Here is a 23,131-nt window from a genome sequence, read left to right on the forward strand (position 1 = left end):
GGGGGGAGGGAGGGGAGGGGATACAAGCTCTGAGCTTCCCGATGGCCTCCCTGACTTAAGTGTGACCTCCTTTCACCCCATGTTTCTTTGAGTTGGACTGGGTGCCACCCACCATCTATCAAACTGCAGAGAGAAATAGTTCCTATCGGGCAAACCTTGCAAACTGAGCACTGACCCAGTGAAACAATTTCAAGAGTCAAAAGTTCATCACCTCACTTTCAAGAGTCAAAAGTTCATCACTGGACACCAAACATTTGGAGCCCAACTTAAGCCAATCCCCTGAAACACAGATAAGCATATGCCATGGTCATCATTTTCTTCAATTAATAATTATTGAAAGTGCGTAGGAATCTCAGGGAGGAGGACAAAGAGTGAAAAAAAGGGAAACAACACAGCAAAGACAGCCTGTATGTGACCCTGAACAGACAGGCACACCTGGAAAAGGAGGGCTCATCGTCCACGAACCTTCTCTGATCCTGACCTCTGCGAGCCGGCCGCACCTCTGCTGTGGGTCTTTAAATACTACTCCTGGGCACACCTTGCCTTACAAGAAGGGGCTGAGGGCTTGAGAGACAGTGCATGGCAGCAGTTAAGAATACAGGCTGGGGGATTCCCTGATGGCACAGTGGTTAAGAATCCGCCTGCCAATGCAGGGGACATGGGTTCGAGCCCCGGTCTGGGAAGATCCCACATGCCGCGGAGCAACTAAGCCCGTGCGCCACAACTACTGAAACCTGCACGCCTAGAGCCCGTGCTCCACAAAAAGAGAAGCCACTGCGATGAGAAGCCCATGCACCACAACGAAGAGTAGCCCCCACTCGCCACAACTAGAGAAAGCCTGCACACAGCAACGAAGACCCAATGCAGCCAAAAATAAAAAATAAATAAATTAAAAAAAAAAAGAATACAGGCTGGAGTCCCAGCATGACTCTACCACTTAACAGCTGAGCGGTCTTGGGCAAGCGACTTAACCTCTCTGTGCTTCAGTTTCCTCACCTGTGAAATGCAGATAATAGCAGTGCCTACCCCAAAGGATTGCAGTGAAGATTCAAAGAGTTAATACACAGAAAGTGTGGACCATTGATCATCTCCATATTTCCTTTAGGGTCTTGCTGGCATAATGCCTCTCACACATTAGATGCTCATTGAATCTTTGCAGACAGCATGGTCTGCCCCCTGGAGTTGTTGAGTTGTTTTCTCCATTCCTGTCACTCCTGTCCTAACCTTCTTGTCTTTTATGAAAGGTAGGTAAGTCACAGCCTCATTCTGGGCCATTTAGGGGACTACAGACACCCCATCAAAAATAACTCAGGTTAGGGGGCTTCCCTGGTGGCGCAGTGGTTGGGAGTCCGCCTGCCGATGCAGGGGACGCGGGTTCGTGCCCCGGTCCGGGAAGATCCCACATGCCGCGGAGCGGCTGGGCCTGTGAGCCATGGCCTCTGAGCCTGTGCGTCCGGAGCCTGTGCTCCGCAACGGGAGAGGCCACAACAGTGAGAGGCCCGCGTACCGCAAAAAAAAAAAAAAAACTCAGGTTAAAAAAATATCTTAAATAATCCTCAAATATTCCTTCATTATATTAAGACTGACTCCCCAATAACAGCAATATAACCAGATAATGTCCAGCTTTCTCCTTCACTTTGAGCTATGTAGTCTTTCTCCCCAGAGCCAAGGCTCACTAACTCTACATTTTCTATAAAGTATAAATGAGAAGCCAAATTTTTCAGAAAACTGTGACTAGTAGCTGGAAATACATATATATGTATATATATACACACACGTATACACACAAACACACACACACTCAAATAACATTTAAGAGTCCACACTAAAGTTATGAAACACACCCATATTAATGTGATTTATCAAAGTACAAGAAATGAATTGCCACAAATGAACAACTGCTCCAAAGTCAAGTAGGTGGCATAATGTGATTTACGCATATCACATGAGATAAATAAATCCACGGTGGAAAAGATCAAAGGCAAAGCTGGAGTCGTTGTTAATGTGTACAGGGCTTCACTGAAAATCTTCTTAATAAAACTGTTTAGAGGAAAATAGAGGGATCATTTGTTTAAATGAAAAGAGACACTGCATGTGCTGAATTTCAAAAGCAGCATTCATTTTTATACACACACGTTAGATCTGGCTAAAATTAGCTCAAGTTTCTATTTTTTTAAAGGTCTTAAAAAATAAAGGTTTCAATAAGATTTCATTGAGCTAAAGCTCAGCCCTGAGTTTCCAAGGTGCCTGAGTGTCTAGGGAAGACGCCCCCCGCCCCCCCGCCATTACCCACCCTGTGCATCATCCCAATTTCTCCATCCTCCCTCCCTTCACCCCAGGTCTTAAACAGGAAACATACAAAGGCTGTGCCACACCAATGCTCCATTTCTGCTGCCTCCACTGCCTCTTACTTCCCCCTCTGCATATTCCACTCTGGCTGACATCATCACTGAAATATACTCATCCCGCCTGCCTGTCAAACTTCCTGCCAGGCGCAAGAACCCAAAGCCCAATCTCAAAGATCACTTTCATGCCAATGGCTCCTCCAAATTTATCTCCAGACCGGACCTCTCAGTAATCTTATTCCCACACTCTACTGTCTGCTGGACTCCAGGAACTCAGATGTCCACCGGCACCTGGGCTTCTGCCTCAATGGCCTCATCAATTACATACCATGCACTTGCTTGTTATGGCCCTGGCACTGAAACGGTCACCCTCACACTCTCCATCTCTTCCCACAGAAATGCTAACCAGTCTTCAGAGTTCAACTCAAACTGTCCCTCCTCCTCCAAGTCTTTCCCCATCATCCTACTCAGCATCATTCTTCTGAATTCCTTCTGTGTTACAACCTGCCCCAGTAAGTACAACCCACCCCATTCTGCTTCGTATTAGTTATTTCAGAGCATTTCTTCTTCCCCCTACTTGACCACGAAGTATATAACCTCCTCCTAGTAGCTCTTACTCACTCTGTGCAGTAGTAAAAAAAAAATACACAGTGAATAAATGAGTGAATCACTTCTTTACATAGACAGTGCCTGTGAATGGGGTAGGTCAGAAACTGCTAGAGCTGTACTGTATTGATAAAACAGCCAGAACCAGAAATAACTGTAATCTAGGTTTTATTTTATTTTTTTAAAAAAAGAAAAAACCTTAATGAGTATAACAGAGTACAACGTGAATGATACTGTTTCCTTGCTTACACTTAGCCATCAAATTGTGAGGACTGTAATGAGGCCACTATTTATGCAAAACGTTTAGCTAATGCTTATAAGCTTCCTTTAAATGCGAGCCTAGGAAATGTCAGCTGCTTAAAACTCAAGGTGACTCTGTACTGCTTTGTCAGTAATATGAGTATTCCTATGACACTTAATATACTGTACTATGTACTATAAAAACCTGGATCTCTTCTCAATAAGCTACACATACTGACCAAGAGATAGGACTGTTTGCTGCCCGTTTTTTTCACAATAAATTCTTGAGACATTCCTGTTTTAACACATGATTCTCTTTAAACACCACAGGTTGAAAAAATTGCATGTGTGTTAACCACATATGCAATTAAGCCACTTCCCCCAAAACTTCAAGGTGAGGATTTTCTGCCTAAAATGGATAATACCCCGAAGAGAGAAATTAGCAAGAAGACATCGCACCCCTTTCAACGGAGCTGACACTTGTAGACCTTATGAGGCTTAACTCTGCACAGAATTCTAGAGTTGTTCTATCTCCTTTGAAAGACGCTTTCCCTAACCCACAGCCCATAAAATGTAAAGTACCCAGTTCCATATTTCACAAGGATAGAATGTGTATGATAACTTCCTCTCTCCCCTGCCTCACCCCCCAGGAGGACTTTACTGACCCCCCTTTCTGAGGCACAGTACTTCCGGCATTCAGGTATGTGTGTGTTTTTACTCAGACCACAAGTAACGTCACTTATGCCTGCAACTCAGCAGTTCATCCTACGATATAAAAACAATACACGGGCAACCTGCATCAGGAATCAAGGTAGACTAACACAAAGTTCCGAAAAATAAATAAAAGACCCGTTGGCTTTGCAGGGCTGCAAATGTCTACAATGTTGGTCCAAAGACCAAGGTACAGGGATATTTACTTATTCCGAGTCATGTATGGTTGAGAAGCAACCGTCACCAAACAAGAACATTACAATCATCCTGTCAAGACAAGTCACAGGTTCACAGTGACAGCACAGGTTCATGGATCATAAACCATATACCAGGTACTACTCTGCTCAGTGTACAAACATTACGTCATTCCATCCTCACAGCAGCCCTAGAGAAACGTCTAATATTATCTCCAACTTACACAGAAGAAACTGAGGCATAGGAAGTTTACAGGACTGCCCAAGTTCACAGAGGCAGCTCTAGATTTTAAATTCAGACAGGCTGGTTCCAGAGCCCTGCGCTCTTATCTCAAACACCATGGAATTTCTATGGAAGTTAAACACTGGATCTTAGAAGCCCGGGGTTGGTGGGGGGGTTTGGGGGGGTTCTTTATTTAAAGAAATCTACTGAATCAGTTTCAAAATGAACATTTTGATAAAGCAAGTGTTCACCTCTTATACGTTAGCTGAAAATCCAGAGTTTTGTATGTGAGGTTTGGTAAAAGTGGACTGTGTATCTCACCAAGTAAGGAAATCCCACATGACTCAGGAAGAGCCGCCCAGAGACCACCCGATCCAGCCTTTGCCAAAGCTGTGGAACATCAGTATGACTCCAAGAGACCATTAAGGCTCATTTTGATTCAGCAGATCTAGGGTGGAGCCCCTATTCTATTTTTTTTAACCTCTCCCGGTGATTCTGGTGCCCAGCCAGGCTCGGGAACCTCTGAACTAGTCTATTTCCACAGCTTGGAGCAGGACTCCTCCCAAGGCAAACAGAAAGAAGGGATCTATTTCACAATCTCCTCCGGTTGCGAATACCAGTGTTCCCAAGCCCTTATTGCCCCAACTCCTAACTAACTTCCACGGTCTCCTGACTTCAAGTAGGCACTCTCCTCTTGTCTTCCCTTCAACAGTGAACCATGAGTCATCAACCCTGCATCCACCCTGGGTCTGCATGACTCTCCAGATGAGAAAAATTTACTGTACATGAAGAAATCAGGAAGTTGTAAAATCCAAACAGACACGGAGAAATTCGAGATCCAACAAATACGGGTTGCTACCAAACAAACGAGCCCGTCTCCCTACACAAGGGTCATACTACAACAATAACCTAAAACATGACTTAAGATAACCATTTGGTAGCAAAACCTTCTCACCAGCTTGAAGTACAGGTGACAATTAAAATGATCAGGCCCAAGCCCAACACACACAATAATCAACCATCCGCAAAGTCAGAGGTGGACTACTTCATAAACCAAATAAATCAAAAAGAGAAATACTTGAATCCGAGCTTTAAAAAAAACCTCTCGCGATTTCTCAATTTCCCACGCAATACAGTTTGCAAAGACAATGATCTTAAACAGTCTACAAAGTGCTAAAAGTACGGCTAGTAGGCGACTTTCCCAGGTCAGACTTTATCCTCAGATAGAAACTAGAGAGCATCGCAAAACTCTCACCTGATGGGTGACGCACTTTCCTGCAGTGGCTGCGGAGGACGAGCCTGCTGTCCCAAGATGCCAGACAAATCTGCAGCTTGAATGGACCACCCTGGTGATTTGCTGCACGATCCTCCTGCAATGGTCCAGGGGGTGCAGAAGAGGAAATCCAAAATGAGAAACAGAACGGATGGCTTTAAAAAAATAATTCCACCTGCAAGGGCCCATGCACTGAAATCTAAACTTTAAGAACATCACATTTTGCATTGTTTTAGGAGAATTACACAGCTACCAGCCAGCCCAAAAGGCAGGTCTGGTTTTATTCGACAGGGCTCAGAGGGAGGCCAACACACAGAAAGGTCATCCCTTCAATCAAATTAAGAGCTTGGTCTCCCCATTTGAGACAGCTACTGTCATTCTTTTCTCTAATGATTCTAGCCAATTTCCTCAGAAACACATGCTGGTAATCACAGGACTATCAGGTGAAAATGGGCATGGACTGAATAGTAATTGAGCCAGGGTCTAACTTTCATGAGGCATATCTTACTATCAACATGCAACTTTGAGGCACAATCATGAAACAGAGCACAGTTATTAGCATACCAGTCTAATGGGATAGAAGACAGAACAGAATGCAGGAAAAAAAATGTTAAGTATGCATATACTCACTAGACTTTTTTTCCACTAAACTTTAAATGATTTAATTACTGAATGTATGTCTACTTGACTTTCATTCTGCCACAATATCTTAAGCATGTTTAAGTAAAAACTACCCACTGTATGATGAATGAGTGAATGTGTGAATGGATGAATGAAAGAGAGAATGAATGAATCTTCCATATACCTTTCCATCAGGGAGCTTGGTGCTTGTAGTAGGTTTTGTGAGGTAAAGACCTATGCATAGAAATGGAAGAAGTTGAGGACTCGATCTGCTAACATAGTTTCCAGCACTATCTATTTAAATCATGTTTTTAAATACTGGTAGTTCCCAACTGTCCACATTAAATAAAATCAGTAGCACAGTTATTATAAACTAATCCCCAAACTAGTCATTGCTGGACTGAGTTTTTTCAGCCTTTGATTACTGGAGCTGATCTGCATATTTGTTTAGGCTGGTTTTAAATTTAGTTTGGGTTTCCTAAGCCCACGCCAGGTAACAGTAGGAAGGAGAAGGCCCAGGATTATATTGGGTGTCAGAAAAGAACTATTCTGGAGCTATGAATATGATCTCCAATGTGAATAATCTGTAAACAGGTAAGTGAGCCAATTATCCTTGGGTACATGGCAACACATCTCATGATTATTTTCATCCATACACACTCACTATTTTTAAGAGCACAGCCCAGCTGGAAAGGAAAATAATTTCGATTGCTTTCCAACACTGCAAAGTAATGAATAATAGCCAAAGTATTCTTACTTCTAGCTAATCCATTCGCCAAGTATTTATTTAAGCATCTACTGCACGCCTGGGACTGATATGCAGAAGAAGGAAGTTTTCTAGGCCTTGGTTTCCCCACATGTAATCAGTAAGTGTAGACAGACAAAGAACGAAGCTGTTCGAGACTATAACGTCTCTCAAGTCCTTGGAAGACACTGTCCTTCACTAAGAAGCTTGTTGAGTTACAAATATAAATAGTGGCCAAGTTAAACAGAAGCTCATAATATTCTATTTATTCTTACACAGCACTTGTTTTAAGGGCCTGGGACGGGGTAGAAATCTTGATTTTATCTAGTAACATCTCAAATGAAGCATCAAAATACTTGATCATCATTTTCAAACAAGGTGCAGGTACCGTGGATTTGCAAAGTGCTTGCTTTATGAGCTAACAGTTGAGACTGTTGCCTTGTGTATCGATGTATGTGCACACCATCCTATTTACCTATCACCTGGCAGATAAGGTTTTATAGAGTCCAAATTACAGTCTCCTCCTATTCTGCCGAAGTGCAGAGAACAGTCAAACATGATGCAAATGCTGTAAAATATTAATTTACTCTCACGTTGGTATGCCTACTTATTTCAAAAGCATTTGTGTTGCTACACCAGTTAGACTAACTCGAAGAGTTAACATAACTTGCTGTGTTCCACTGGAGGGAAGAAACACAAGGATAAAGCAAGGCAGAGTGGACTCTGTATTGCAAAAACGTACAAACAACATACCAGAAAATAGCCTATGGACTGTTTTCTGTATCTGCTAAAAATGGAACCCTTAATATTTAAAAAGCACAGCAGGGCAACATAACACAATACTATTAATAGTGGAAGACAGAAAGGTGGCTTAAGTAATACTGATGTGACAGTCAGTAAAGAGGTGATGATATATAAATAATATGGATACAGGATGTAATATAAACACTTCGGGGAGAGCAGGCCAAAGCTAAGGGTGCAATAAAAGAAAATTTGCCGTACGCAGTGACAGAAAAAATACATTTTCTTCGAATGTTAGAAGCATAAATGTTTACAGATTAGCAGCTATGACAATGATCACTAAAAACTTCTGCTAAATTACTCATTCAAAATGTGTCCGTTAAAGAACACCTAAATAGAAAAAAAGGAGTTCCTCTTAGCCTGAATCCAAACACCATCATCAGGGGAACTTCTGCCCCCCGAAAGCCTCAAACTGTGATTACACTACAATGAATTTTCTGAAAAGTAATTTTCAGGTTTAGGATACAATTTTTGCTTACGTTATTGCCATTACCATTGCATTTTCATTACTCCACAAATGCGATGCATTAAAAGCTATAAAAAAATCAATGAATCAGTTCTGCTCACATCAAATATGTCAAAGAGAATATAATGTTTGTTGCTCTTTTGTCTTTAATAGTTCTAAAATGTGTTTTAGTACATTTGAGATGGTAATAGGTAGTACACATATTTACAGTACATTGGCCTGAAAACTTCAGGTTTGTAAGGATTATAAAATATATTACTACACTGATAAAGACAAAGATACATAAATTATGAAACAGGAAAGAGATTTCTGAAAACTATTTCCACCAATAAAGATTAGTTACCTAAACCTTTTTATTACTCCTGTAATTGTAAGTATTTACATATTTTTAAAACCTTGATCCAATTACAACTCTTTTGGCCAACATCTGAAAATATTCTCCAACACTAGCATGGAGTATACTCATTATTATACCACCTCTTAAATTCTGAATGTGTATTTTATTAAACTGAATTGAATGAAACTAAAATTTGAACAGCATAATTGAGGACTACAAAATTCCTTAAAAAGGGGCAGTCTTGTGTGGAACTCCCTAGAACAGAAATTATTATCTCTATTGGGATTTCTATGATTTCTTATTTTCAATGCTTTTCACAAAATAAGGAGAGCCTGCTTCTGATAAGTTTGGAAGTATGAGCAGAACTAAATCTGCTGTTTGAAGCAGTTAAGCTGCACATATCAAAAGATATAAAGCAATGGAAATCAAATCATGTCTCCCCTATAAAAATAATATCCTGCCTTGCTGTACTATGTCATCTTACACAAGTATTTAAGCTTTTCATAGTCTAAACTATGTGTTACTTGCAGACGACTATAAACGAAAGAATTAACATTCACTCCTACCTTCACTAAATTTCAGGCTTTTAGTAAAAACATGTTTATCGACTAACTTCTTATAGGAAACAAAATGAGCCAGTGTTAACCATGCGTTAGTCATCAAAAACTATCATTCAAGGTAAGTGCAAACAGAAAATCCACTTGACATTTCAGAATGGAAAAAAAATAAAGGCACATTTATACAAAAGGGATGTGAATCAAACTCTGTACCAGGAGTCACAGAAACATGCTTACTGATATTTTAATAATCTCTTAAGGCTGGCCTTTCCGGGGACTCCCAGACAACTGAGTTAGGTCTGTTGAAACGTAAGGCCAGTTACAGACATTTCATGTATAATTTGATGGCTAAAGAGTTGTCCTTGAATTCTTCTCCGACAGTATAGGACAATTCAGAGGCCGGGAAGCCTAGTTATGATATTTCTAATGAAGTATCACTTCTGTTTACCAAACCCTCTTCAAACGAAATCCAGAAGGGAAAATATTGACTTTCACAGTTCCCAATCAAGCACATTTTTCATACTTATTTTAGGATGAATTTATTTGTACACTGAAAAATACATGTGCACGTTTGGCTGCAAGTGAAGCGATTTTCTGTACATTGTAAAAGGTACTCCAGGACCTCCAAGGTGTTATGTAAAACTTAAACTTCTGCGCTTTATTTTATATCCTTGCCTCCCCCATCTATTTACCTCCTGGAAATAATGGCCCGTTTTAAACACGGCAACGCTTGATCTGAGCAGGTCACAATCACGTTACCAACTACATAAACTCGCAAAATGGTAGAAATTCATAAACACCCTGTGAGGAGCACTAAGGATCCCTCTCAACAATCTTAGCCCCAGAGGAAAATAAAAGGATTTAACTAGGGGGCTGTAAAACAGTAAACTGACTGGCAGGGTCACAATGACATCAAAACATTATTATTCTCAATTATTTTTTCTTTCAAATATCAGAGTTATTAAAATACTCTCCCTTATTTGGATTGCCTGAGCAACAGAGAGCTTCAGCAACCAAAGCTACTTTTCTTTCCTTTTTTTTTTCCCAACAGTATTATTTTTCTGTGCTCAGCAGGCTTAATAAGGTGGTCCCCTAATACAAAGAAAAAAATGCTGTTCTCTACATTATTAAATGCCCATGAAATTATATTCCCAAATAGAGTACAAGTTATTGTGCAAAAGCACCATACATTATCAGTCTACCAGCTATAGACCTCCATCATCTCTTACCTGAGACAAAAACCTTATAACCTACTACCACAAAGGTAACGATCAGGGCCAAGAAATCCAAGTTAAGAATGAATACATTCAGAATGACTGCCTACTATCAGTAGCATTTTTTTGCTATTATGACGGCCGTCCAGTTTTCAAATCTGACAACGGGGATATCCTTCTGGAATAAATTACTTCCGCTGAATAAATCCGTTAGAAAACCAGTCGCGACTACTGGCAACTTGAGTTCTAAAGGATGACTTCTTCTGCACTTGAAAGGGTTAAGTGCCTGCAAGGCCAAAGGCACCAGACAGCCTGCAAAAGAAATGCTGCTTTAGTCAGCTCTGAAAGGTTTCTAACAAGTACCAAATACTTGTTGATCTGTTCACAATAAACACCAGCAGGATTGTCGGGCTCCTCTCACTGTCTGGGGAGATGCATTTACATACTGCACCCAGTAAGCACAGCTTGTTGGTCTCCTTTATAAAAGCTGAGTAACTAGAAGCATCATTCAGCGTCTCCCGTCCAAAAATGACAGAAAGAAGATGCAGCTGAAATAGTAAAGTCTCTCATCTGGCTGGGGCAGCACAAATACTGTGCATGAAACACTTGGGAGTAGTCCAGGCACAAGACAAACCCACCTGAATGGACGGAGGAACACTGTCTGTTGCCATGGCAGCCTGATCTAATTACATGAGTGATCAGAGCTGGAGTAAGTACACCGAAAACCTACACCCGCTGACAGGTATCTATGAGATGAGAAAGGCAGAAGGTTCAGGGGAGTCCTTCAACCTCTGCTTTATGTAGAAGGTGGCACTCAAGCCCAGTTATCTGTGGAGCTGCTAAAATATTGACTGATGCAGGCACAGAGGGCAATCAGAGGAGATTAAATGCCAAAGCATTAGTCGTTATGGTGCAGTCCCTTTCCAAGAGTTCATTTGCAGGATTTTCTCATCCTTCTCTCTGGTGGTTTCTTCAGGCAAACACTGCATTCCAAAATAGGCTGAAGTGTCAAACTACCTTCACCCACCAAATAAACCACACGGTGGGCTTAAGACAGGGGCTTCTAGGAACTGCAGGGCTCCTCAGAAACCCAAATGAAATAGCTTAGCTAACACTGTCGAAAAAGTAACTAGCTGTGCCTAAAAATAACCTTAAAGTAACTACCCGCTGCTGTGAGCGATATGTAACGATTATGTTTAAATATTAAGAACAGCCTGCATTATAAAACACAAATGTCAATGAGATGTGACTACAAGATTGGCAAAGAACTTATTTGCATACACACATTCCCATGCATGCACCAGGATGTGCACGGAGTATGCCACTCCAAGCCATTAATTTTTATTCTGTGGGTTTAATAGGGTCTTCTAATTTTGCTAATTGTATCCTGTGGATCTCACAGGGAAACTAAGAATCTCTTCGGGGACAGAACCAGTTTGTAGGAGTCCCTACTGCACAGCATACGGTAAACAAAATAAAAATAGCTTGCCGTTCTCGTTAGCCACATCGCGCATTATATAACCAGCTTCCGACTGGCTTTTTTTTTTTCCCCCTTACTACTCTTCAGCAATTTCCCAATCTCCCGAAGTATTTATATTACCCTCTTATCTGTAGGATTATATACTAAGAAAGCAAAACAAAACAGAGCAGCCACGGGATTGAACCAAACCCCACAGTCCTTGGAAACTGATTTTTTTTGTTTGTTTTCTGGCAGGATCTCCACCCCCACCCTACTTCCACCCCCCGCTAAGGTTCTTGCTCAATCTGCCTCGAAAACCTGAATTGTTTCATCGCTTCCAGTCAGCCCCCTACGTGGTCTGAAATAAAATGAAAGCACCAGCCGCGGAGTTCAGGAAGGCGGCCTGAGGGCGGTGGGGAGGGGGGGGGGCCGAGAAGGGGTCGGGGCGGTGCGGAGTCAGCCAAGTGGCCACTGAGGGGGCCCTCTCCCCACCGCGACGGCCCCAGCCGCCCCCTCCCCCGCACGCGCGCGCGCACACACTCACAATCGCACGCACTCACTCACACTCACGCCGCGCTCCGCCACCGCCTCACCTCTTGCTCAGCCCGGCCGGCCCCCTGCCCCGCCCCGCCTCCTGCGGGACCGGCCTGCGCGCAGCGCTGGAACCACGTAGGAGGTGGCGGCTGCGGTCGCAGGAGTGGCGGAGCCTCCGGCCCGGCCCGGCCCGGCCCAGAGTGAGCGAGCGGCGGGGCTCCAGGGCGCATCCCAGTTCCCGCAGCGCCGCCGCCGCCGCCACCTCCTCCTCCTTCCCCTCCTCCCGGCTTCATTCACCCTCCCAGCAGCCGCACAGCCGTTCACTCCGGCGCGGGCAGGGCAGCGCCTGCCACGGCTCCCCGGCTCCGGCCACGGGCGCTGGCGGGGGCGCCGGCCCGGGCTGGGGCGCTCGCGGGCTCCCGGCTCCGGGCCGCTGCGACGGCTGCACATGATCAGGAAGCTGCCGTACCAACAGGGCGGCGGCGGCAGCTGCAGCCAGGGCCGCCACCGCCACTCCGGCCGCGCTCCCGGCACCGCACACCCGCTCCCCCAGTACCCACCCCTCAGCGCCCCCCGCTCTCCCACCGCTCTACGCCCGGCCACGCGCGCGAAGTCCCGGCGCGGCCGCGGGCGCAGACCCTTCCCGGTCCGCAGCCGCACGCCCGGCCAGGCCGGCCTCCGCGGGGAGACCCCCCACCCCGGGGCTCCGAGGCCAGGCGGCCCCCGCGGGCAAGCCCAGCCCTTCTCCAGACCCGCTCGCTCTCGCCGCCCTCTTCGGGGAGAGGAGTGAGGAGGGGGCGGCGGGAGGAGGGGGCAGCGCGACCCCCGGCCTCCTCCTCCCCCTACGCCACCTCCAGGGAGGAGGACATGGCTCTCCGCACTCGCGGCCGGACCGGCAGCCGCCGTAGCGGGGCGCCGCCGCCGCCGCTCTCCCCGCCCGCCCGTGCCCCCAGCCCGGGCGCGCCCCCTCGCCTGGCGGGCGCCCACCCAGCCCCTGCAGCCCTCCTGCCAGTTGTCCCTGCTCCCAGAGCGGGGATGTCGGCCCGGGAAGCTGGAGCCGGGGAAGGGTGTATGTACACACACACACACACACAAACACACACCACAACACAACGCGTCGATTTCCTTCGCTCCTCTTCCAGCTGTTTTCCGTCTCGCCGAATGGGGTTTGGGGTTTGTTTCCTGGTTGTTGCTTTTGCCCCTCTAGGGAGAGCGGGGGTGGGGGGGGGAATCTCAATCTAAATCATGGGAGAAGGAGATGGGGGAGGGGGGAGAGAAAGAATCGGAGGAGAAAAAAAATAGCCACTTACTGTAAAGTGTAAATGGATCTGGGGTTGCGTGGGGAAGGGGGGGCAGAGGGAGAGAAACAGTGTCTTGCGGCTGCTGTAGCTCTGGCTGCTGCTCCACGGGGCTTGTTTTGGATCCCCCTGCAGTGAAACAGGTCCTGTACGGCTCCGCCACTGTAGTAGAAATGATGTCTGCGGTATACTCTGCTCTCTCCTCCTCCTCCTCCCCCCCCCCCGCTCGTCTCCCCTCCCTCCTCCCTCCGCCCGCCCTCCCTCGCGCTCTCTCGCGCTCGCTCGCTAGCTCGCTCCAGTATGTAAATGTGTAATAGAAGCCAAATATGGAGCAGTTGGCTGCCGCCGCCGCAGCTCTGGGATCCGACTTCGGGGGGGCGGGGGGGGCACCCTCCGGCGGGCGGCGGGGCGAGCAGCTCTGAGCACGGCGAGCGCACAGCGCGGCGGCCGGTCCGCGCCCTTAACCCTTCGGTGCGCGCAGCCCGGGCTCGGAGGCCCCCGGGGAGGCGGGCGCGTTTCCCCAAGACCGGCTCGGGATCGAGGGCCGCGGGGCGGGAGGGGTGACCGGGGCCGGAGGGGACAGTGCTTCCAGGTTTGGGAAAGGGGCGGGGAGCTGAAGCGATGAGGTAATTTTAGCGGTGACCGGTAGGTCCTCGCGCGCCTTCCCGGGTCCCTGCATCTAGTTGGAGGGGACAGAGCGACAGCGGGGTGCAACTCAGGGACCCTGGAGGACTCTCCGAGGGCTGTCGAGCTGCAAGTCGGAGACCATGAAATACCCCAAGTGGGAGAGGAGGTGGGCCAATTCTGATCCCGACGTTCCCTTCGTCCTGGGCGCGCCGACAAGCGACTAAGAGGGCTGACTCCGATCTTCACGCATGTTAACCCTCAAACCGGTTTAGCCTCAGCGTTCCGGAAGCCAGCCCACCGAGCCGCGGGGATTGTCTTGGCGTGCAACTCAGGAAAGTTTTAAGGGTCCCCCTGTCTGCACATGCACCCTCACCTTTCCTGCCTACGAAAGCTGGTGACCTCCCTGCTCTCCCTTCTCTTTCTGCAGGTCCGGAAATCTGCTCTGGGTATGGAACTACCCAGCTTTACCCTGGGTAGACGATCCGCGCACTCCTCTCGCCGCTAATTCGGGATCATTAATTTCATCGGAAATGAGGCAACCAGTGTAGGAGATAGAGAAAGCAAACCGAGCATCAGATGGCAGTTCTCGTGAATCCGCGCCGGAGAACTTCCTCTGGACTCAAATTTAAGTGCGGTTCTCAACTCCTCGGCACCCCGTCCCTCCGTGGGTACCACCGCCAGGCGTTAGCTGGAAGGGAAGGACTCTTCTTTGGAGGGGTGGTACCTGGCCAACAGGTGTGGCACCTGGAGGAAGAGAAGGCACGGCCATGCTAAAGGGAGCTCAGTGCGGCGTTTTCCTGGCTGCAGATAATTCTGGAAGACCGGTAGGTGTCGGGGCAGCATTTGACCTCTTTCAGGTGCTTAGAACCAAGTGTCTAGAAATACGATCCTTACAACGTAAGTTTTTCTCTGGAAGCCTCCACTTGACTGGAAGCTGTATTTGAGAAACCTTTTGGCTGAATTTACTTATGACCTAACGGTTAGTCACCAACTGAAGCAGGATACAGAATCACCAACAGAAATGTGTCAGCTTTTAAACAACTGTATTATAGAGCCAAGGTGCTGCAGAAATAAAAATCAGCACCCTAGCTAGGAAGGTGTAGAGCCCCGGAAATCATTTTTTTTCTCACATTTTGAAATACCATGCACATATACATGGCTATTTTTAAAGAACCTACTACTACTGTTTACTCGTTTCTACAACTTTTTTTTTTTTCACTTAAAAATCAATGATGGTTACAGTTTAAGCCCCAGGTTGGTCTAAAGTGACATTGTTGGTCTCATTACAGCCTCTAGTGGACAATTAAAATCAGTTTCCTGAAAAGGCTCTGCCTGACAAGCATTATCAAGGTGAAGGTTAATATCTCAGAACGCAACCGGGTAGTAATGTATCTTTCCCCCCTCGGCAGTGCCGGTTTCTGAAAGGAGCAGAAGCTGCTAGCTCTGCACGAAAAAGACGTATGCTTTTTGAGGCAGGTATTGTTATTACTGGCCTGTGAATAAACAGAGAACTTCTGCTCTTCATTTCAGTTTCAGACAGCTTTCATAAAAAAATTAATTCATCTAAAATATTTTTATAACAGAAAATATTGGTTGCCAAGTTTCTGGCTTAACTGAGATGTTTTCATTCCAACTCCTAATCTGCAGACTGTCCCATCCACCTCCACTCTATTTTTAGACATCTTACATTTAGAGAATTTGGGGTTAAAAAAAGAGCAATATTTTCATTATTACATATTTTAACAACCTTCAACACATTAAAACACATAACTCAGATTCGAGTGAGTCAGTTAATTTAAATGTTCCCTCAAGGAAGCTAAATACATTTATTACCCAAACAGAACAATTAAGAACTGTGTCATTTACTTACTTAGGCATTAAGGTTAAAGCCAGAAACTGCCATTAAAATTTGTAACTATTTCTTCCTGCAAGGTCCAACATAAACATAATACTTATGATACAGTTTCACTACCTTTAGTACTGAAATGTTGTCGTTTCAGGTGGCAAAACTTTAAATGTACAGTCACAAGTAACTGGCCTTGATTCTTTAAAAACAATACTTTCTCATGCAAAAAAAAAAAAAAAAACTCAATGAAAGAAGAGCAGGGTTTTCAAGAAGCCAGTAAGCAAAGATGTAGTACTATGCTCCTAGTCATAAACCTGATACCATATTCAGGCAAGTGTAAGTCGAACTTTGAAATTAAAGGAAATTGAGAAATAAGGCTCGCTGAGCCATCCTCCTAATCTGGGTTCTGCATTGCTTAAACACTCTTATATCTACTTCACTGTTTTGGTAATGTCTACTTTTGAAGGTTTAAAATGGCCTATCAAGTATATTTTATATCATACAATTACATATCACATCTTGCTTCTAAAAGCATAGTCTTCAAAGCAGCACCAGCAGCATCTGGAAGCTTTTTAGACATTCAGAATGAGAGTTCCACCCCAGACCTACGGAATCCCAATGTGTGTTTCAACCAGCTCCCTTCTCCCCGCCCCCCCACCCACCCCACAGTGATTCCTGAGTGCATTATAGTAGGAAGAACACTGTCTATACTACAGGGCTCTGTCTAGATGAATTTGGCCACAGATGCAGAACTTAATTCTATTTATTCTTTTTTATTCCCTTCCCCTTTTATTAATTTGCACTTTTAAAATGAAAAATTATTACATTTTATGCTTTGGTCAAATAGTACTGCATTTCAGAAGGGCCCTGATTTATGTACAAATCTGCATCATCATTGCCAAGAGAACACTCTGTAAGGAATATACCAGGGTCTTGAACATGAAACTTTTCTTCAGGGCAGCAGAGGGAGCACAAGAGTACTTAATAAAGCAAGTGTACGGGCCCTCCACATTGTAAGGGCTTTTTAAATGTAGTATATGTCTTCATTGGAAGTAGCCTCTTACATAGTTCAAAGCAAAACAAAGACAAGCAAACACAAACGGCTCAGCAGCTTGTAACAACTAAATGATTGAATGGATTGGAAGTTAAATAGAATATAGATATAATTATTTAGAGTTTTAGGCTTGAATTCTTAAAAGAAAGTGGACCTCGGTAGTCATACTTGAAAAAGATGCCTTAGCTTTTCTGCAAGGAAAAATAAAGATACACAACACAGAGTAAGGCAAGTGAGAGTCACTCCTGTTTATCTAAAAACCTTGGGGGTCAGTTAACCCAATACTACATCAGATAAGTTCACTTCATTTGGAGTCAAATATGTTGGTAAAAGTATAGGTACTTCTCACCATGTTGACTTTCACAGTAATTTTAGGGGTTTATCTTTCATGTTTGCAGTGGAGAGGATTTACATTTCAATTGCACCTTTGTAGCTTTTCATACTTTTTACAGCCCTTCCACACTGCATCTTCAAATGCTCCCAGGAGGTGGATAAGACAGGATGTTTTGGAACTGGCTCGTGCCTGCGTAGCATTGGGTCATTCAATAATAACAATAATCCATTGAGTTGTTCAGAAATGAGGGAAATCATAGAGGTCTTTACAGTTTCAAAGATTTTTCAAAGTTATTAGATAGTGAGTATTTAATAAGTGAATATTTAAATGAGACTTACGAATAGAGACAGGCTTCATTCTTGAGCTATGTTTTTTATGTGTTTATCACTTATTTACCACCAGCCGTTCACTGTGCATTTACAATAACTAGGCCCTGAGAATATAAAGATGAGTAAGACATTTCCGTCTGCAGTGAGTTCACAGGAAAACAAATCTTATCTTTTGAAAAATGTCTGTTTTTACCATGATGAAACTTAAAGATTCGTAGTTGATGGATCCAGTACCTTTCGGAATCAGTATATTGATCCGACTTCCAAATATGAGAATCAAATACTAGGATCATTAAAAATTTGGGTGGTGGGAGGGCAACTGTGTAAATCATCGGCAAAATTTATTTATAAAGCTAATATTAATACTGCAAATTTGTAAAACAAAATGTAAAGTTACAACATATGTTTTGTCTGAATGCCTTGTCTATCCAAAAAAACAAAATCACATGAGTGAATTTAAATGATAAACATTTAATTATTTATAGCTTCTTAAAAAATTGTTAAAAAGAATTTCCTCCTATGCTAAAGAAAGATTTGCCAAATTTTGGCCTGGAGCAATTTGTTATGGCTGTGTAATAAATACCCCAAAGTTGAATTTTTAATGGATACACTGACAGACCTTTAACCATGGTATTATAAGGAGGGTGTTAGCCCACATATGTCATTTAAAAATCTGAGCAAATCATAGTGTGCCTGCAAAACCAATATACTTTCCTTAGATTGTACTTCCAAATAAAGCTGGAGAGACCAGAAAAGCAAAATAAACTAAAAACAGAAGTGAAAACCACTCACACAATAGACTCTGAGGTCAGCTCGCCACACCCAAACTGAAGTCACCGGGCTCTGTTTGAGGCACAGAGACTCTTAAAGGACATGCTTCTGAATCAGCTTTCTTGACCCTCCACCAAACTATAGCAGCCCAGGCTTCTGGGTAATGAAAGTGACATCACCAATAGTCAAGAGTAAAATTAAAATCATTGTATTTAAACATCTGCCAACAGTTTATGACTTAAGAGTACACACATTAGGCAATTTTAAATAAGATTCTGTCTACAATTAAAAGCAAATGCTTTAGTATATAGGTCTGTACTGTCCGATATGCCTATTAAGCACTTGAGATGGGTTGTAATTGTAAAATCTACCTTAGATTCTAAAGACTTAGAACATACACACACACACGCATACATATGCACATATACATATATTAAATATTAAAATGAAAATATTCTGCATATATTAGGTTAAATAAAAATCTTGTTAAAATTAATTTACCTGTTTCTTTTTACTTTTTAATGTGGCTACTATAAAATTTAAAATGACATGTGTCCATTACATTTCTAGTAGACAGCCCTGGTATTAACAATGGGGCTGGGAAGGTGAAGGAATTAGTTCTAAGAACCCATAATTGGAGACCTTAGGCATGGCTCTTGGCAGTAGTGTAGTAGTAACTTAAATTACTTTTCTGCCTTCCTGAGGTTTCCCCCTTGCAGTATAGAACATGCACCTTACCCCCTGTTAAAATGATCTCTGAGAGTAAGCTATTGGTGAAGGCATAATCTCCTTGGTAGACCTGATGTGGGCCTGGAAAACAAAAATCTGTTAGGCTTATCTGTTAGACTAAAAATTCGTTAGATTCAGTCTCTTGAGGTGGGGTGGGGGAGTCCTCAAATACTTTGCCAGCCTGGAAAGCTAATGGAAATTTTGCTCTCTGTTTTAGAAAGCACAAGCCTTCTGAAGTTACAGCTGGTTACAGGCTGAATGGTTGGGGGTGATACCTTTTAATGACAGATGGCTTTGGGCATGGATAATGAAAAGTATACTATTGCTACTTCACTAGAAAACAAATCAAAGCCACCAAAAGGAAATCTGTTTGTTTGTTAAACAGTTTCTAATATATTTAGTATAATAGGACACATCAAAAGGAAATGAGATGATTTTTAACCGTTGTTATTTATTTTGCAAGCAAGACCTAGACACATTTTCACTAATGTAACTATGTCCGACATTGAACGTAATGCAATGACCTATGAAATAACAAGAGTTTGTGGTCTTAATCATCTATAGAACATAGTTCTTCTTACATGAAAAGAAAATGAACAACATTTTAAGGCTTGGAATGAGTGAGTTGAACTTTGCTTGGTATTGGCCACAAGCATTTGGAAATCTATTAAAAGCATTTCATTAACAACTTGGCATTTTGTTTCCTCAAAAGAAATACATTTTCCAAATTAAAATCAGAGCCCCCAAAAAATAAATAAATAAAATAAAATCAGAGCCCAAAGCCACCATTGTTTACACTTAAGATAGTGATAGTTGATGGGTTGTGAGGGTAAAGCTTAGGGTGCCTTCAAACTAAGATCAGGGGCAACAACAGACTAAAAAACCCCATCAGATCGTTGTTCTAACTTCATGACATTAAAATACATAGCATAAGCTCTCACAGTTACTTTATTTTTCTTGAGTCAATACCGGCTAGGAAAAGCTGATCCAAATGAGGGTCAGGGTTTAAGACAACTGTTTTATGAGGAATTTACCAAGTTTACCCCGAAGAGGAAGAGTCAGAGAAAAATGCATTGGCAATTCGCTTTTTGACATAAACAGCTAGAGGAGACTGTCCCTGTCAGGATTTCAGCAGGGGTTGTCAGGCAGTTCGGCATTTGCAGAACCCGTGTCCGTCAGGCCTCTCCAAAGTATAACTGCTGGGCGACTTTGGGGGGGCTCTCAAGACTGATGACTGCAGATCCGGATTTGCTTTGTGCCATGGCACAGACATGAAGCGATAGCGCCGGTCACAGATGCTTTCTGACGGAGCACAATAATAGCACTCAGACTTCAACAGTAAATTACAAACAATCCCTTTTTAAGTACAAAATGAATGCACAGAATGGGAGACCCTGTCAGCTAGAATGGGAGTCAATCAAGTGGGAGAAGACAAATTGTTCACTCACACCACTACAGCCAGATTCTTAGGCTGCTAACCTACTGTCATAGGAGAGCTTTTCTTCTTTGTCAGATAAAAAGAGACATTAATCCTCCGCTGTAATTCTAATCAATAGGCCAGGTATCATCGGATGCATCTCCTCTGAAAGCCGATCAAGTTACAAGGTGATGCCTTCCAACCCCTCCCCCATCTCTGGTTTAAAAGTTGTAGCTGAAATACCAATAGTAAGAACATGTGACCCCAGCACTCCCAGCGGGAGCTTTTCTGCAGTCAATTTCATAATGACTTTGCTCCGCCTCTCTGCTCAGCACTTCCTTCCCCCTCACTCTCCTCTCTCCCCCACCCCCAGCAATGAATCATCCCGCATTTAAAGAGACTTAGATGACCCAGTGTGAACTTTACAGGCATCCTGTACATTCTTATGCCAAAAAAGGGAGTTGCTCTGTGACAGAAACCTAGGCAGATCCCGATGCAGATCTCAGAAGTGGGGAGCTGGGGTGCTTATCTAGGAAGATCAGTGAGGAGTTAATTTTCCTAGATCCTGGTGGGGATTCAGAATTGCCTATCGCAGTTCACGATCAGGTTTTTAAGAACCCAGTTCAGCTCTTTGTGCAGAAAGGAATATATCAGAGACAAAAATGTTGGCAGATCTCCTTTATGCAATCAGGGCAGAGGAATTTATACCACATCAGCCTTTTGATTTCTTCAGATCTGGCTGAGGGTGGGGTTTCCATATTTGTGCTTTGGCAAATGTGTCCAAGAATGAACTCTGCCTTAGAGATGCTCCGAATGTTCTTTCAGGTTACTGTGTGCTGATTTGTGCATTTAATATTAAAACCAGAAACATTCTTGCCCCTTCATTTCTTTAATACCGTTTCTGAGTAATACAGATTAAGTAGACAATCTGGGCCTTGCTTTTAGAGACCTTTTCACCCCACTTAAGGCGGTAAAGAGTGGACCACCTAGACAACATTGTGCTTTCGCATATACTTTCTCTCTACCTGGGAAGCCCTTCTTTGCATGGCGATCTTTCCCCACCCTCCAGGACCCAGCTCAAGCACCAGCACTTCTGCAAGTCTTCCCTGATTATCACAAGACTTTGCAGCTCTGCCCAATGTGTGAGTCAGAGAAGTGCTATTTTCTTATTCTTTTTATTTATACAATATATATTTTCTTAACTCTGACAGAAAAAAAATCAGGGCCATAAGCACAGATGGAGATTATCCTAAGTGAGAGCATCTCTTATCTAATAGTTCCTATACTCCCAAACCCATTTGACCTCCACTTACGATTTCACATGTAACTGTTTTCCTTTTATTGCTCCATTTCTGTGGCTCCCCCCACTGGTCAGTTCTCTACGTGAGTTCCTGTTGCCCTCTGTCATAGGTTGAACTGTGTTCCCCGAAAGATATATTGAAGTCCTAGGCCCCAGGAAAGTGAGTGTGACTTTATTTGGAAATAGGGTCTTTGCAGATGTAATTAGTTAAGATGAGGCCTTACCGGATTAGGGTGGATCCTGAGTCCAATATGACTGCTGCCCTCCTAAGAAGAGGAGGCACAGAAACCGAAGAGACACAGGGCGGGGAAGAAGGGTACAGGAAGACAGAGGCAGAGCTTGGTGTTATGCTGCCACCAGCCAAGGAAAGCCAAGAACGGCCAGCAACCACCAGGAGCTAGAAGAGGCAACGAAGGATTCTTCCCTAGAGCCTCAGAGGGAGCAAAGCCTTGCTGACACCTTGATTTTGGACCTCTAGCCTCCAGAACTGTGAGAGAATATATTTCTCTTGTTTTTGTTTTGTGTTGTTTTGTTATTTGTTTTATTTATTTTTGGCTGCATTGGGTCTTCGTTGTTGAATGCGGGCTTTCTCTAGTTGCAGCGAGCGGGGGCTACTCTTCCTTGCAGTGTGCGGGCTTCTCACTGCAGTGGCTTCTCTTGTTGCGGAGCACGGGCTCAGTAGTTGTGGCTTGTGGGCTCTAGAGCACAGGCTTCAGTAGTTGCGGCACACGGGCTTAGCTGTTCCACGGCATGTGGGATCTTCCCAGACCAGGGCTCAAACCCGTGTCTCTTGCATTGGCAGGCGGATTCTTAACCACTGCGGCACCAGGGAAGCCCTGTTTCTCTTGTTTTAAGCCACCCAGTTTGGGCTTATTTGTTACAGCAGCCCCAGGAAACTCATACACCCTTTTTATGAGAGCCGTGGTGACAGCTCTGTTGCATTCTTCTTTCTTCTCTTTATTTACATATATGGCCCACTCTCCTCTATAGATACACATAGGTAATCAGTTCTGGATGCATGTTTCATCTTTTAGCCATGACAGTACCAATATACAAAAGTTTCAGTGGAATAGGAAAGTTGTCAAGAGAGTTCTAGAAGC

General features: G+C 44.0%; 1 protein-coding gene and 1 long non-coding RNA gene across 13 annotated transcripts in view; one reads left to right on the forward strand and one right to left on the reverse strand.

The window, feature by feature from the left end:
- Positions 1-14,919, reverse strand: part of ATXN1 (ataxin 1) — a 399,625-nt gene extending 384,706 nt beyond the window's left edge. For 7 of the 10 annotated variants that reach the window (XM_027128426.1, XM_027128418.1, XM_027128421.1 and 4 more), the window contains exons 1-3: positions 14,625-14,914; positions 13,637-13,786; positions 5,575-5,689 (exon numbers count right to left, since the gene is read on the reverse strand). The gene's annotated coding sequence lies outside the window, so the exon portion shown is untranslated. Of the gene's footprint in view, positions 1-5,574; positions 5,690-13,636; positions 13,787-14,624 lie in introns of all 10 variants that reach the window. The other 3 variants (XM_027128420.1, XM_027128435.1, XM_027128428.1) reach the window with 3 other exon arrangements.
- A 2-nt stretch (positions 14,920-14,921) lies between these two features.
- LOC113631773 (uncharacterized) overlaps positions 14,922-23,131 on the forward strand; it is a 30,082-nt gene continuing 21,872 nt past the window's right edge. For 2 of the 3 annotated variants that reach the window (XR_003437564.1, XR_003437565.1), the window contains exons 1-2: positions 14,922-15,075; positions 20,876-22,520. This is a non-coding gene — a long non-coding RNA (uncharacterized LOC113631773). The remainder of the gene's footprint in view (positions 15,076-20,875; positions 22,521-23,131) is intronic. The other variant, XR_003437566.1, reaches the window with a different exon arrangement.

This window comes from Aethalodelphis obliquidens, unplaced genomic scaffold (assembly GCF_003676395.1).
Source record: "Aethalodelphis obliquidens isolate GAN/ISIS:26980383/991018 unplaced genomic scaffold, ASM367639v1 scaffold34, whole genome shotgun sequence".
Lineage (NCBI taxonomy): Eukaryota > Metazoa > Chordata > Mammalia > Artiodactyla > Delphinidae > Aethalodelphis > Aethalodelphis obliquidens.